The sequence below is a fragment of the Eptatretus burgeri genome, chromosome 9, assembly GCF_056783735.1.
Source record: "Eptatretus burgeri isolate ZD-2024b chromosome 9, Ebu_testis_v1, whole genome shotgun sequence".
NCBI lineage: Eukaryota > Metazoa > Chordata > Myxini > Myxiniformes > Myxinidae > Eptatretus > Eptatretus burgeri.
The window spans coordinates 11,686,000-11,702,039 of record NC_140969.1 but is presented as its reverse complement, the minus strand read 5'-3'; the positions used below and the strand labels follow the sequence as shown (position 1 = coordinate 11,702,039).

The 16,040-nt window shown below is 41.8% G+C and overlaps 1 protein-coding gene and 1 pseudogene across 11 annotated transcripts in view; both read left to right on the top strand.

Moving 5' to 3' along the window:
• The window catches only part of LOC147019533 (ADP-ribosylation factor-like protein 8B), a 121,931-nt gene that overhangs the window by 65,106 nt on the left and 40,785 nt on the right, over positions 1–16,040 (top strand). The window lies entirely within an intron of this gene.
• LOC147019534 (uncharacterized) lies at positions 2,323–3,705 on the top strand (annotated as a pseudogene).

Genomic DNA, 16,040 nt, shown 5'->3' with positions numbered 1-16,040 from the left:
ATTGTTTTAGTGTCGGACGAAAACTTGGTGCAAAATATAGTGAGTACAGGTTTAACCACAGAGAGTGCCGTTTTTATGTTAAGGCCCGGTCACACCTTGACGTTTTAGCCAGCGATGGCAACGTATTAAAATGTATGTAAAACGCTGGCTTACGTTGAACTTTTGATGTTTTTTTAAAGATTCGGACGTATTCATAGCGACTTGGTCTTATGTATAACGCATTGGTAACGGACACAGAACGTTTCGTTGTGTTATAGATAACTTATACCAACGAATGCTGAACCTGTTGTCGGCCTACACAACCGATGCCCAACGATAGTCTAACTTAGGCATAGCGCGTTGCACGCATCGCCGACGATGTCGTGACGTAGCCTATTAAAAGGCTGATGCACAACGATTCGAATCATAACTGCCGTAGAAATGGAAGTGACAACATCACGGTCACACCTTGGCGATCTTGCCAACATATGCCGACCTAAGAAAAATGTGTCTAAAACGTTGGGGCACGTCAAATACGGTATGAGTAAGTTTGGTATACGTGAGTAGAACGCTAAAGTACGCTATCATACGTCGTAGTAAGTAGAGTACGTCAAATTTTAAACATGTTCAAAATTTTACGACGTACTCGGCGTATGACACACGTTCCGCATGAGATGGGGATAAGTTTTACACACGATATGTGGACGCTTACACACGTCCACAAAGGCTACTTATAAGCTACTCATAAGTCGAAACACGTCGCGGTAATGTCTTTTTTACGCGAAACTTATTTCTAACTTATGTTTGACGTGCTTTGAACCAATTCTTTACGTAGTCCCAACACACATCGACGTATGTAGACGTATTCCAATGACGTCTTCCGGTCGACAAAAAAAATAAATTAACGTGTTTCTAACTTACAACTGCCATATAAAGACGTGTTCCCAGCGGTTTTGGGAATTGGTGTATAAAAATGCTGCTCATAAAAGGGGAACCCAACAGTGTTTTCGAGTCCTTTTTGAGTCGATGTCCATGTCAACAGTATCAGTATTAGTATTAGTATTAGTATTAGTATTAGTATTAGTATTAGTAGTAGTTTGTTCATGTTGGCAGTAGTAGGTGAGTGTGAGGGGGAGGGTGTGGGTTATGATGGATCGTCCTTGCGTTTAACGATTTAAATGATAAACTCAACGATTTAAATGGCTGCATCTCCACTATTGAAAGTAGACGCTTGCGCTCAACAATTGGATTTTTTTTTACACTCAACGACTTTTAAACGGTACCACTCAGCTATTTTCATTGTTTACAATGAACGATTTAAATTGCTGTCACTCGCCTTTGTTTTTTGACGCTGGCGCTCGGAAATTTTAATCGTTTCTATTGAACGTGCTAAATCGCACAAACCCCACTATTGAAAATAGACGCTTGCGCTCAACAAATGGATTTTTTTTACACTCAACGACTTTTAAACGGTACCACTCAGCTATTTTCATTGTTTACAATCAACGATTTAAATTGCTGTCACTCGCCTTTGTTTTTTGACGCTGGGGTTTGGAAATTTGAAGCGTTTCTTCTGAACGTGTTAAAACGCTCAAACTCGACTATTTTAAATAGACGCTGCCGATGGACAATTGGAATCATAGCCAAGCTAGACATCGAAGTGTGAACATCCTCGTCATGCCGAAGAAAAGTTTGAAGAATGCTGCAAATAAGTGTCCTGGCCGTGGCCGTGGCCGTGGACGCTGACGCAAGGACGATCCATTATACCGACGTCTTTCAGCCTATGAGTAACTTAAAAGTAACGTCTGTCGATGTGTGGCAACGATCGCGTAACGTGCCAACAACACGTTAATCATAGGTTAGAAATAAGTTTCGGGTACGCTAAACATTACCTCGGCGTGTCTCAACTTATGATTAACTTACAAGTAGCATGTGTTGACGTCTGTCAACGATCGCAGACCGTGCATACAACTTGTGGCCAGCGTAGCGGAACGTGTGAGTCATACGCCGGCATACGTCGTGAAATTTCAAGCATGAAAAAATTTGAGGACAACCAAAAAGTACAACGTTTAAAGCCAACGTACAACGACGTATGGCAGTGTTTTTCAGCGTGCTCTCAATGTTATCAAAACTTACCCATAACATATTCAACGTGTGCCAGCGTTTTAGAAAAAAAATTCAAAAATCGGCATACGTTGGCTAAAACGTCAAGGTGTGACCGGGCCTTTAGCGTCCCCTATGGATACCCCTGCGATGAAAATTGTAATATCAAATGTTCCACCTTTCATACAAAATGATAAACTAATATCAGTTTTGTCGCGATATGGGACAGTTGTGTCAAGAATGTCTATGATTCCACTGAGAAGCCGAGTCGAGCGGATAAAACATGTAATGAGTTTTCATCGACAGATTTTCATGGTTCTTTCTGATCGCGGTGATGACACGGGACTGAATATTTCGTTCAAGGCAAAGTTTAATGATCGTGAATATCAAATGTATGCTTCATCAGCTTCGTTAACGTGTTTTCTCTGTGGAGCCCTTGGTCATGTCAAAACGATTTTCTCCCAAGGTTTCCTGTTCAAAGTGTGGTAAAAATGGCCATGGAGACATGGATTGCAAAAAGGATATCAACACTCCAGATCCTATAAAACGGGTTGATGTTAATCTCAATACTTTACCGATTCCTGTTGTTCCTGCTGTTCCCTCTTGTAGTGAGACTGATGTTAACAATACCTTTGTTTCCAATCCCAGCGTTGAAAATAATGGTACATCACTCCCGATTATTGAAAATGAAGTAACCTCAAATTGTACAACCTGTCCTGATGCTCTTTCATGAAGTGAAGAAATGGACGAGGATCCTGTAATTATCCCGAAAAAACGAAGAGCAACAGATGCTAGTTTTTCTCTCATTATTACAAAGAAAGTAATATTGGAGATGGACAGTGTCGCTGAAAACGCACCCCAATTTGGTTTACATGTTTCGACCCTTTTTGAAGAGGAGGATAGAAAATTTGATTCAAAAATTGAGGAAAATGAATCTCAAAAGATGCGGTTCATCTCTGTAGATAGAAATCGTTGTTCAACGGAAATAGGAGGCAATGCTGAGGACGTTAGTAAACTCTCAATTGATCCATTACCATCACTGGTTATTAATGAGCAGACGGTGATTGACTCAGACCTCGACAGTGCCCCTCTACCCATACAGATGGAAAAATGTATTGCCGAATCTCCGACCGATTCCATAGATAACACGACACATGAGGGAGAAACTGGGGTTTCGGCTTAGTTTGTGCCAAATGAACATCAGGGTAATGTAGTTTGTACCAAAGAGCTCTCCAGCACATCTCTGAAGACACTCAAGATCCCAATAGTGACTCAAGGCTGATATTCTCGATCCTGGAGGTACCTTGTCAGTGTTGTCAGAAACGTCAGAGTCGGATGAAGATGTTGAGGTGCCTGAGTTGTCTCAGTCTCCGATGAGTCAGTCAATGATAGCTCCTCACCTTGTATTTTCTTTTCTAAATGAAACCTATAGACAGTGAAAAGTGGTTATTAAAGATACATTTCCTGATTTAGTTTCATTTCTCCAAACTGCGAAAAAAAATAATAACAAAGCCCATTGATTTCCCATTAACAAAGTCACAGTTTCACCGTCTTCAGAAATTCATCACCAAAGCAGGTCTTGAAATTTCGCAACAGTCAATAAAGCCTTTTGATAAAGAATGAAGAAAATCACTTTTGGAACTCTAAACATAAATGGTGGAGGTGCAAGTCACAATCGCCAAGTTCAAGTGCAAAGTTTATTTAAGCGCAAGAAAATAGACACTTTTATTGCAAGAAACACATATCACTGAGAATGTAGAGTATGACTGGTGTCGCCTTTTTGGGAGGCAGTGTTATTTTAGTAACCTGTCTTCTCTTTCGGCAGGTCTTGCTTTTATACTTAGATCGGGGCTAACACCCAAGTCATGTGTCTTCCTGGAGATTGTAAAAGGCCGATTCATTTCTCTTGAACTAGTGATTAACAATTTTCATTTTACATTATTTAATGTGTATGCACCTTGCGAGAGTGCAGAACGAAGAGCTTTCTTTGCTTCTGTGATCTACCACTTAGTCAGTTAATCCAAATCACTGTGTCTGCATTGGGGGTGATTTTAACTGTACATTTGATCTCAAAATAGACAGGAACACAGCAGAACCCCATCCAGAATCTTGTATTGATTTATCGCTTTACTTCTCTCATGTTGGGTTACGAGATATATGGAGGGAATTTTACCCTAATGAACTTCAGTTTACATGGAGCCGTATTACTGGAGGAAGAGTTTCCTTTGCGAGACTTGACCGATGGTATATAAATTCTCGTTTTAGAAACATTGTGGTCTCTCCAGATTTTTTTCCATCAATATTCTCAGACCATCATTTAGTAACCATGGGGTTTATTTTTCCTCAGTCAATACGTAAAAGTGCATATTGGAAATTTAATACGAGTCTTCTAGAATCTAGAAGATGGGCTATTTGAAGAAGCCTTCAAAGTGTTCTGGGCTTACCAAATCCAAAGGAAACCCTCATATTCTACAGTAAATTTATGGTGGGACAATACAAAAACCCATATTCGGGTATTTTGTCAGCAGTTTAGAGCAAATGTCACAAACGTTAAGAATGTAACAATGACTTGCTTAGAAGCTGACATTTTACAACTAGAATGAAAACTGGTTAAAGATAATAATGCAAGAAACTATCAGTTATTACTCGAAAAGAAGATTCAACTACGGGAGTTAATCCAAGAGAAAGCAGTAGGGTTGCTACTCGGACTAAGGGTCAGGAACTTAAAGGATTTTGATACCCCCAGTAAGGCTTTCTTTCGTTTGGACTCTGTTAGTAAATCACCTAAAAATATTGTTTCTGTTTTTGACTCCAACGGAACTGTTGTAGCAAATCCCAAGGATATAAGGTTGTGTGTTAAAGATTTTTTCTCCAAATTGTTTACAAAACGAATTGTTTGTGATAAAATGATGAGACGGTTAACCTCTCGCCTTCCCTCCATAACTGAGCCTCAGTGCCTAGAGTTGGACGCACCGATTACGCTCGAGGAATTAACCCAAGCTCTAAATGGAATGGACCCTGGAATTGACAGCCTGCCAGCTGAATTGTACGTCAAATTTTGGGACCTGTTCCGCCCAGAACTGATGCATGTCCTGGAATCATCTCTGTCACGTGGAGAGCTACCTCTAAGCTTGAGAAGAGCAGTGATGCCTCTCCTTCTAAAGTCTGGTGACTTAAGACAGATGAAGAATTGGAGGCCTGTTTCTCTGCTATGTACCGACTACAAAATATTTTCAAAAGTCTTGTCAAATCGATTAAAAAAAGTAATCAGCAATCTGGTTCACCCTGATCAAAGTTATTGCATCCCGGGCAGATCAATATATGATAATATATTTTTTATGAGAGATTTGATAGATGGTAATTGTGTACAGAATGATTTTGGTATATTCTTCATTGATTTAGAAAAGGCTTTTGACAGCATCGATCATGTTTTCTTGCATCAAGTGTTGGAAGCGTGTGGATTTGGGGGTAATTTCAGGAATTATATTGCTCTGTTATATAATAACATTTTCAGCCTAGTTAAGATGAACAATGAGCTTTGTTCTCCCATACAGGTTCAAAGGGGGGTTAGGAAAGGTTGCCCAGTCTCTGGCTTACTTTTTACCCTTGTGATGGAATCACTTCTAGTGTTACTAAGGAAGGATCTTTTGGGAGTAGTAATATCCCCTGAGTACCCTTCAATTGTCTTATCAGCGTATGCTGATGATGTCTCAGTTCTTGTTAAGGATGATAAGGATACTGCTGCTCTTATCAAGTGCTTGGATTATTTTCGTTTAGCTTCCTCTGAAGTGCAACTGGGAAAAAAGCAAAGCATTATGGGTTCCCTTCGTGAAGAACAATCTATCTGGAATGGCACCAGCCCCGCCAGTACACCTTCCTGCAAAACTAAAGTGGGTGGATGACTGCGTTCAGTATCTTGGGGTGTTTCTTGGATCTACACAGTATGGAAAAAACTGGGATGGTGTTGTTGAACATGTCAAGAGAAGATTGAGCAGGTGGAGAAGAGCTCTGCCCCATCTTTCGTACAAAGGGCGAGTTCTGGTAATCAACAATTTGGTTGCCTCCTCATTATGGCACATGTTCGTCTGTCTGCAACCACCGGAAGACTTGCTGAAGGAAGTGCAAAGGCAACTCTTGGACTTCTTCTGGGGAGGCCATCACTGGTTACGACCAAATGTTGTATGCCAACCATTGGCCGAGGGTGGCCAGGGTATGGTCGACATCAAGAGCCGTATAATGGCCGTTCGGTTGTGCTCAGTACAAAGACTGATGTCGGACAAGCAACTACCAAGTCATCTCTTGGCTGCTCAGATTTTGCGGCAAGCAGGTGGGCTTGGATACGGCCGTGAATGCTTCCTGATCCTGCTTCAACACGTCGACTTTTCTCCGCTCCCGGTTTTCTATCAGAGTATGTTGAATGTTTGGCAAAGCATCTCAGTGTGCCGACAGAAGGACACCTATGTCATTCAAGTGTTTGCTCAGGAACCTTTGTTTTATAATCATCTTTTCCCGGGTATATCCAGAAGTAGGGTTTTCTGCCAGCATTTTTATAATAGCCGGCATCACAAAAGTGTGGCACCTCCGGCATACCTCAGGTTTTGGGTGGAAATCGGTTCGAGAAATCTCTGATCTAACCGGAATTAGATCTGAAAGACTGACTGGAAAAGTATTGAGAGAGGTCGTCCGGATAGGGTTCAAACTTGGAGTTTGCTGGACCCATGAGCCTGAACTATTACCCAATGAGTGGATTTTTCCCGGGCTGTTGAGACGGATAAAATCAGACAACTTACCCTCCATTAGCATGGGGTTAAACCTCTTTCAAAAGGCTAGTAGTAAGGGTTTGTACAAGTTTTGTGTTAAGATACTGCTGGGAGATACACCATTAAACGGCGTAACCCGGTGGAAGAGACTGATGCCTGTTGAGGCCCCCATTGAACCTGTATGGGGCTCCATGTATAGCAAGCTCATAAGTAAAAGGTCTGGTGATCTCCAATGGAGGCTAATTCATTGGATAGTTCCTTCCAAGAAACTAATTAGTCATTTTTCTCCGACATCCATGTGTTGCCCGTTTTGTGAATATACAGAACACGTGTTCCATGGCTTTATTGATTGTGTGAGATTAGTTCCCTTTTTTCATTGGTTAAATTGTGTGGCAAAAAAAAAGAATGTTGTGTTCTCTTTGCGTTCCTTTATTTTTGGGTTTAATGGCAAACCCAATAAAGTTAATATGCTTCTGAGGTTTCTCGTAGCGACTGCCAAGCTGGCAATATATCTCTCAAGAAAAGAGAAATTGAACGTAAAACCTATCGGGCATTGTGACGTCATGTTATTTTTTTAATGCCCTTGTGATAGTGAGACTTAAACTGGAGTTTTGTTTCTACAAAAACGTGGAAAAACTTGATGAGTTCACCAATACCTGGTGTCATGCAGGGATCTGTGTGGTACATGAAAATCAACTGGTAATACATTTGTAGTGTGTGAATTATTGTATGATTTATGTTCCTGGTAAATTGAATTTGTTTGTTTTCTCTTAAATCTGCTTGTACCAATGGTGGATATGAATATGTAAATTTCTTTTATATTTTGTGATAAAAGGACGTCAAAAGACTCGCTCTCTCGCTCTCTCGCTCTCTCGCTATCTCGCTATCTCGCTATCTCGCTATCTCGCTATCTCGCTATCTCGCTATCTCGCTATCTCGCTATCTCGCTATCTCGCTATCTCGCTATCTCGCTATCTCGCTATCTCGCTATCTCGCTATCTCGCTATCTCGCTATCTCGCTATCTCGCTATCTCGCTATCTCGCTATCTCGCTATCTCGCTATCTCGCTATCTCGCTATCTCGCTATCTCGCTATCTCGCTATCTCGCTATCTCGCTATCTCGCTATCTCTCTCTCTCTCTCTCTTAGTTCTCTCTCTCTTGGTTCTCTCTCTCTTAGTTCTCTCTCTCTCTCTTAGTTCTTTCTCTCTCTCCCCTCTCTCTCGCTCCACACACACACACATGTACGCACGCACACACACACACACACACACACACACACACACACACACACACACACACACACACACACACACACACACACACACACACACACACACACACGAGACAAACACAGCATGATCGAAGGAGGAGAAGGAAAGAGGGGAGGGGAGGCAGGAAGGAAAAAACCACACTAGCGACTCACCACAGCACAGAGCAGTTGCAGCAAACGGCCATGACACCACACCCAAACAACAAACCACCACCAGTGGGCAAGAGAGAAAGAGAGACACAGGGAGAGAGAGGGAGACAAACACAGACTTGACTTTTGTATACTTTTATTATAGAAGTATCAAAACACACCAGAAAAGCACACTCCATAAAAAAAAGCATCCAAAAAAAGTTCTACAGCAAAAATAAATTCATATGGGCAGGTTGCACCTTTGGGTTGACTGACACTAACAGGGTTGTCTCAGTCATAAATGGAGTTTTTTAAATATAAAAAGTCATATAGCAACATAGTGTTTGTAATGCAGGGTGAGGAGAAGTGTTGGCCATTGGAGTCAAAGTTGGAGCTCAGTGTGTTTGTACGAGAGCCATCGGTCAAGCCATCGACATGTTAAACCATCTCTAAGCCAGGGCTGTGAATGGTGGACTGGTCTAGTCTGTGCTTCGCATGTAGCTTTTACCACCATGTTGGAGTTTACAGAAGGCTTAAAATCTGTGATGTGAGCTGGCAATTTAAATCGCTGCCAGATAAGAATGCTTTGTTTCCTATTAAAAGAGAAACTGCAACTAAACATCACCCTACCTTTTCCCCAGCCCAGCCTTACATACTAGACTGTTAGCGGAATGTTAATGATAAATGTAATCACAGATATGAACACCCAAGGTTATTGTATTTGTCGATCTGTAACTTTTATGTTTTAATTTCAATATCTCTGCACCGATTTGGAATAAAGTTATATTTTATCCTTGCTTATTATGAGGATGAGTCAAAAAGTATCTGCACTGATCTATTAAAAACTGTGTTGCATTGATCACATTGCTTACTGGACTTGCAGGTACAAGCACAAACTGATTGTGCTATTGTGAAACAGTTTTAACCTTGAGCAGTCAGTAGTTGTGTCGTTGTAAGGAGTTAACATGACTGCTCCGCTGTCCGTTTGCACCAAAGAAGAGCAAGCAGCATGCAGTGATAGGATGTTTGTGGGATGAAGGTATACCGGGGGCAGAAATACATCACAGGCTTGCAGCACAATATGGGAACAGTGCTTTACCACAATGGAGTGTGTATGATTGGTTTACCATGTTCAAAAGCAGTCGCAAGTGTCGCTGATGATGAACGATCTGGACGCCCATCCACATCCACAAAAGAAGAAAACATTGAACAAGTCCGCGCCATGATTCTAGATAGCTGACTATCGACTCTTGACGAAGTGGCACAACATCTGAACATCAGTCATGTTTCTGCACATGAAATGATCCACAACCAACTTGGCTTTCATAAAGTTTCTGCAAGATGGGTTCCAAAACAACTCGCAGAAGAGCATAAGCACAACCGTGTGACAATCTGCCAAAGTCTTTTGAACCACTTTTGTCATAAAGGAATGCTTTTTTGAGACTCATTGTCACTGGTGATGAGATGTGGATCCACCATTACAAGCCAGATAGTGAACGCCAGAGCATGGAGTGGAAACATCCGACATCACCAGTCAAAAATAAGTTCAAAAGTCAACCATGAGCTGGAAAAGTGATGTCCACACTTTTCTAGGACTCACAATGCCAATTTTGGAACGGTATCAAGAGGGGGGCACAATGTTAAACAGTGCCCGTTATTGTGAAATGCTCCGGGACAAGTTGAAACCAGCTATTTGAAGGAAATGCCGAGGGCTGCTGTCAAAAGGTGTTGCATTGCTGCATGACAATACCCGTCCACAAACTGCTGATAATACTGTGGAAACCCTCCGGTAATTGAACTTTGAGGTGTTGGAGCATCCTCCATACATTCGTGACCTGGCACCTTCGGACTTTCACCTGTCTGGTCCACTCAACGACGCTTTAAGAGGCCGCTACTTTGCGCTTGACCAACAAGTGAAAGAAGCGGTGCATGTGTGGCTTGTCACTTGGCCAAAAACATTTTTTCCTGAGGGCTTCCAGAAGCTTGTGAACCGATGGACTGAGTGTGTCGAAAAGGAGGAGAGCTCCGTGTGGGGAAAAAAATAAATGATGCTCTTATACATGCTCAATTGTAGTTATGTTATTTAAATAAATATATATTGCAGATGCTTTTTGACTCACCCTCGTACATTTGAGTAGCTAGCTATCGTGTGCAGCTTGTGGCTGCTGGTTGCATCATTTTCTGGGAGTGCAGATGTGCTGCTGATGCAGTGCCCTCTAATACCAGTACACTGGCACTCATTTCGCCGACCTCGGAAGGATGACAGGCTGAGTCAACCCCACCTGGTGTTAATTCAATGGTGGACAGGGGCTCAAACTCAAGACCCTACGATCTTAAGCCAGCCACCTTAACCGTGAAACCAACACCATGATTATTTTCATTGGAGTAAAGTATTTAAATTCTGTGTGTATGCCTGTATGTAACCATATAATCCACACTAATTTGTCAAAGTTAATTTTACCAAGTTATCACTTTTGATGAATTATAATTAAATGGTTATCACCCGTGCGTGTTATAAACTGTTTTTTTTTTTGGAAACGTGCTGATTAATTTCCTTTTCTGCACACATTGACGATGCTGTGAGGTTCTATCTGCATAAAGTAAGTTGATTATCACAAATGCCTCGTGATTGGGTTATAGCGAGAACGAATTTTGGACCATTCGAGCTACATTACATAATTCCAGCAAGCAAGTCAATTGGATCTCCAGGACTGTGCCAAAACCACCAGCTTGTCACAGATTTCAAAATGACCTCCACCACCTTATGCTTTCACCTCTGTCTGTCTGTCTACCTCTGAACATGATATCTCAAAGTTGTGGGTGGATTCAGATGAAACTTGGTGGACAGGGTGGGTGTGTGGCAAGGACGAATTGATTAGACTTTGGTGAAAATTCGAATCCGGATACTAAATTTTTTTAAGTGATTCTTCACCGTTGAGAGTTGTAGATGAGTTTTGCCAAAACTTGGTGGATGAGTTGGGTCGGTGACAAGAACAAGCTGATTAGATTTTGGTGGAGGCCGATTAGACCGCAGATGTAAACTGTTCAGTCTGACGTAGGTATGTGCTCCACTGAGTGCCGTTCTAGTTAATTACTGTTTCATAGTCTTTGTTTTCTCACTCACTGCCATCTTGATTTTCAGAAAATGGATTCATTTAGAAAATGTGTGACTATGGGTGTTGGTTGCCAAAACTACGAATACAAATTCCCCCCCAAATTACTTTATACGCATCCGTCTGCTTTTTACAAACCAAAATCCAGGTGAAATTGTAACCACACTGGTATCATGGCAGTATGAGGAACTTTGTAAGAAATTAAAATCTGGAAGTAATTGCCTGTGGACATTAAAACTTCTTGGTATACTTTGAAGAAGTAGGGTAGTCTGACGTTTAAAAAAAAAAAAAAATTATAATGAACTCTTTATGTCCAACTTTTTTTTTATAGAAATGAAGGAGCAAATGGGCTGGCAGGATGGCTTAGACGTGTGCACACTCGCTTCTAAGCCATCTCGCCTGGGTTCGAACCTCCGCCCAGGCTCTATGAACTGTCATCCCGGTGTTTCACAGGCAAGGTGATTCATCAATGTGTATACTGTCGCTCGGGTGAAGATTGAACTTGGCGTCCTATCTGCCGGCATTATTTGGTGGATGTTAAAGATCCCATGATGTCCTTCATGAAGAGTAGGCGATCAATCGTTAGCACCCTGACCAAAAAAATTTCCTGCCCTAACCCCATGCAAAAGGGTCAACCCACCCAAGGGGGGGGGAAGGGGTTGCTATGCCCCTTATCTGGGCATGTGGATAAGTAGTTAGTAGTCATAGAACTGAATGACAGAGGAGTGATGTTGACACAGTGAAGGAGCATGTGGAGTTGACATACAAGGAGAGAGGAGAAAGAACACAAACAGAGGCCGGCTCAGCATAAATTTGGGCATCGATTCGGTGGTGTAATGATGAGATTGTCCACTCTGAGTCTGGGATGTCGGTGGTTCAAACCCTGGCTGAGTAATACCAAAGTCTTTCAAAATGGTATGCGCTGCTCCCTTGCTTGATGTTCAGCATTTAAAAGGAGAGAGAGAGAGAGAGAGAGAAAGAGAGAAAGAGAGAAAGAGAGAAAGAGAGAAAGAGAGAAAGAGAGAAAGAGAACGAACACAGACTCTCCCCACAGGTCCAGGAGGAAATTCCTTCTTGGGCAGTGCCCCACTAAGTGTGGTTTGAAAAGCGGTGCCATTGTTGTGGTGCCCCAGGAAGTGAAGATATTGGTTGTGTTTGTCTCGTCCAACAATCTTGTGTTGTGTCTCATGTATTCATCTGTATGTGTATGACAGCTCCACTCTGTGCCTTAGATTCTATGAAATAAAATAAATTTAAAAAGAACATGAAGGAGCCCCATGAGTCGAGTAGACAAGGAACTTGAAAGCAGACTGGACAGACTACTCCTACTACTGCACGACATTAATGGCCACAATTAATCCTGGTTGAGGAGAAGCTTGGCCTAAGTCTTTAATGAACAAGGTTGTCCGGCCTGTCATTAGACTGGAGCTGATATTTGCAGAAATTTGGAATTTGTCGAAGGTGTTGGCAATAATTCACCGACTCCTCGTGAAAGGCACCGTTATGTCTTTAACATCCAACAACTAATACTCACGCACGGGACACCCAGATTAACAACTACCTTAAGGCCCAGTCACATCTTGACGTTTTAGCCAGCAATGGCAACGTATCAAAATGTATGTAAAACGCTGGCTTACGCTGAACTTTTGATATTTTTTTTTAAAGATTCGGACGTATTCATAACGAGTTGGTCGTCTGCATAACATATTAGTAATGGACACAGAACGTTTCATTGTCTTATAGATAACTTATACCAACGAATGCTTAGCCTGTTGTCGGCGTTCACAACCTATGCCCAACGATAGTCTAACTTATGCATAGCGCGCTGCATGTATCGCCGACGATCACCTGGCGTAGCCTATTAAAAGGCTGCTGCACAATGATTCAAATCATAACTGCCGGAGAAATGGAAGTGTCAACATCGCAGTCACACGTTGGCGATCTTGCCAGCGTATGCCGACCTCTGAAAAATGCGTCTAAAACGCTGGCGCACGTCGAATATGGTAAGGGTAAGTTTGATATACGTGAATAGAACGCTAAAGTACGCTATCATACATCGTAGTAAGTGGAGTACGTCTTGTAATTATAAACGTGATAAACATTTTACGACATACTTGCCGTATGTCTCACACGTTCCGCATGCGATGGGAATAAGTTGTACGCACGATACGCGATCGTTGGCACACGTCGCCAAAAGTTACTTGTAAGTTACTCATAAGTCGAAACACTTCGAGGTAATGGTTAGCCTCAGTGTTCCAGACTCCCTGGGTTTTTTTTTCTTCGGTATGACGATGATGTTGACACTTCGATTTCTAGTGCGGTTATAATATAATATAATTAATAGGCTGCCGCTCAACGATTTAAATCATAACTGCACTAGAAATCGAAGTGTCAACATCACCGTCGTTCCGAAAAAAAAAACAACGAGTCTGGAACACTGACGCTAACCATTACCTCGACGTGTTTCGACTTATGAGTACCTTAGAAGTAACGTGCCTACAACACGTTACTCATAGGTTAGAAATAAGTTTCGGGTACGCTAAACATTACCTCGACGTGTTTCGACTTATGATTAACTTACAATTAACGTGTGTCAACGATCGCATAACGTGCCTACAACTTATGGCCAGCGTAGCGGAACTTGTGAGTCATACGCTGGCATAAGTCGTAAAATTTCAAGCATGCTAAATTTTGAGGACAATCTCAAAGTACAATGGTGAAAGCCAGCGTACTACGACGTATGGCAGTGTTTTTCAGCGTGCTCTCAATGCTTCCAAAACTTACCCATAACATATTCGACGTATGCCAGCGTTTTAAACAAATTTTTCAAAAATCGGCATAAGCTGGCTAAAACGTCAAGGTGTGACTGGGCCTTTAGGGCCAGTACACTTAGTTTGTGATGCAATGCCTGCGAAGCACTGATCTGACAGTTTATCGTTGCGGTTGGGATGAAACCCAGATTAGACAGCTCAAATGTAAGTGCACTACCTACGCACCATCCTGTCTGACTGTATAACCAGACAGGAAAAGCTGAAAAACAGGTTAAACGTGGAAAAGTTTGCTTCAGCAAGAGAGGAAAGCCGTTGAGAATAGAAAAGCTCAGAAATTGGAATATGGGATAACAAGGGATGATTGATCGCCATTTCCAGGATTGGATAGAACGTAATTATTGCATTGACTTGTGGTGGCAATTTCAACAGGTTAAATGGGACTCTGTCGTTAATTGTAAGTAAAATGTAAATATGTGGACAGCAAGTGTTAAGTAAATGGATTTATCGATTTGAATTGATTCATTTAGACGGATAATTGTGTGTGGATTTGACAGGTGTGATGAGCCAAATGGTTTCTTCCTATCCACAATTTTTTATTTTGTGTCATTGCATTTGATTTTTGCTTATCTTTTTAAAAATGTTTTATTGCTCTTTAGGGATTTGTAGGCAGATGATTTTGTGGTCATAGCTCACTCGCAATAAATATCATGGGTCCCTTCAATTGCCTTTATGAAGCAGCTACACCTGTTGTTGGTTTGAAGATTAACCAATCGTGCTCTGTTGTGTTACCAGCCCCGTGTATACACGAAGCAAATCTGCTTTTTGAAAGAGACAATTATGTATTTCAGATTTTCAGGAATCGACGGGTCACTTTGGAACACTGTATGTTTTATTTCCAAAACGAAGTTATGCTTTCCATTTTAACCAGCAATGAGCAAGCATCAACAGCTGGTTTCACAAAACTAACAGCACCTATTGCAAACAAGAATGTTGATTGATGCACACGCATAAGGAACTTTGGCATCGGAGGAGGCTATTCGGCCCATCATCAGGCCTGTGCTGCACCAACCGTACCGTATCCATCACCCATCCACCCACAAGCTAACTAAAAGTCCTGCCATATCCCCATAGCCCTCTTTCTCCAATGCATACAGGTACCTACATAATTCCCATTTAAACCTATCCACCCCCTCCACTGCAGCTACCTTTCCAGGGAGACCCTTCCGTGCATTAACCACTCTCTGACTGAAAGAAGAACAATAATTGATGAAATAGTCCCCAACAGCTCTAAGACCAGGCATTCTAGACTCAATCATGCTCAATAAGGACTGGCACTTGTCCAGCAATAATTGAGGATTTGTGAACTTGGCTAGGATTTCAAAGTTTGTTTGTCTGCGGTACCCAAGTTGCAGTTACCCAGAGGAAACACTGTCTAGTCTCTGCCATCATTTTTTTTTTTGGCGTGATGTCGTAACAAAGTTGCAGCTCTGTAAAGGGAGCATTGTCTTGTCTCTGTTATTACTTATTCAGGAAGCAATATATTTTTACATGTCACACATAGGATTATTGTGTTGCAGTCTTGGTTTCAAATTTCTTCTCTGCCCTCCTCTCTTCCTGCTCTCCTCTTTCTTCCCTCCCTCCCCCTCCGACACTCCCAACCTCTCTCTCTCTCTCTCTCTCTCTCTCTCTCTCTCTCTCTCTCTCTCTCTCTCTCCCTCTCTCTCTCTCTCTCTCTCTCTCTCTCTCTCTCTCTCTCTCTCTCTCTCTCTCTCAAATGTCCATGCTCGATCCTTTTTAAATGTTGAGCGTCAAGCAAGGAAGCAACATGCACCATATTTCAATTCGTTCATATAATTCATTACTTCGCTGGGGTTTGAAACGCAGACTTCTAAATCTTAACAAATCGTGTCAAGT